Raw genomic sequence first — 1,542 nt, forward strand, 5'->3', positions numbered from 1 at the left:
TCCTTGGAAGGAAAGTTATGACCAACCTAGATAGCATATTCAAAAGCAGAGACATTACTTTGCCAACAAAGGTCCGTCTAGTCAAGGCTATGGTTTTTCCTGTCGTCATGTATGGATGTGAGAGTTGGACTGTAAAGAAGGCTGAGTGCCGAAGAATTGATGCTTTTGAACTGTGGTGTTGGAGAAGACTCTTGAGAGTCCCTTGCACTGCAAGGAGATCCAACCAGTCCATCCTAAAGGAGATCAGCCCTGGGTGTTCTTTGGAAGGACTGATGCTAACGCTGAAACTCCAGTACTTTGGCCACCTCATGTGAAGAGTTGACTCATTTGAAAAGACTCTGATGCTGGGAGGGATTGGGGGCAGGAGGAGAACGGAACGACAGAGGATGAGATGGTTGGATGGCATCACTGACTCGATGGACGTGAGTCTCAGTGAACTCCGGGAGTTGGTGATGGACAGGGAGGCCTGGCGTGCTGCGATTAATGGGGTCGCAGAGTCAGACGGAGAAGGCAATGGCAACCCACTCCGGTACTCTTGCCTGGAGAATCCCATGGACAGAGGAGCCTGGGAGGCTGCAGTCCATGGGGTCACTAAGAGTCGGACACAACTGAGCGACTTCACTTTCACTTTTCCCTTACATTCATTGGAGAAGGAAATGGCAACCCACTCCAGTGTTCTTGCCTGGAGAATCCCAGGGATGGGGGTAACCCCAGTGGGCTGCCGTCCATGGGGTCGCACAGAGTTGGACACGACTGAAGCGACTTAGCAGCAAAGAGTCAGACACGACTGAGTGACTGAACTGAACTGAACTGAAAGCTGTCAGGAGAGGGGTACTGACTGGCACAAGGTCTCTTTCTGGAGTCATCAAAATATTCTAAAATTAGATTGTGGTGATTTTTGTATAAATCCATAAATATAAGTGCCACTGCATCATAGATCTAGCAAGGGTGAATTTTATGATATGTAAGTTATATCTCAATAAAGCCAGTTTATAAACATTGCTTGTAATTTTATCTTTTGGATAAGAGTTTCCTAAAAAAATAAACCATGTCAATGAAGATGGAAGAATAAAGTTTTGTTAGTGAAGTCGGCAGAATAGTAAAGCCAAGTTTATGTGGACAGTAACTTATGAGTATATAAGATTTCAATTTTTAAAGCCAATCAAATCAATTCAGATCAGTTGCTCAGTCGTGTCCAACTCTTTGCGACCCCATGAATCCCAGCACGCCAGGCCTCCCTGTCCATCACCAACTCCCGGAGTTCACTGAGACTCACGTCCATCGAGTCAGTGATGCCATCCAGCCATCTCATCCTCTGTCATCCCCTTCTCCTCTTGCCCTCAATCCCTCCCACCATCAGTCTTTTCCAATGAGTCAACTCTTCGCATGAGGTGGCCAAAGTACTGGGGTTTCAGCTTTGGCATCATTCCTTCCAAAGAAATCCCAGGGCTGATCTCCTTCAGAATGGACTGGTTGGATCTCCTTGCAGTCCAAGGGACTCTCAAGAGTCTTCTCCAACACCACAGTTCAAAAGCATCAATT

Source organism: Bison bison, unplaced genomic scaffold (assembly GCF_000754665.1).
Source record: "Bison bison bison isolate TAMUID 2011002044 unplaced genomic scaffold, Bison_UMD1.0 scf7180017864242, whole genome shotgun sequence".
NCBI lineage: Eukaryota > Metazoa > Chordata > Mammalia > Artiodactyla > Bovidae > Bison > Bison bison.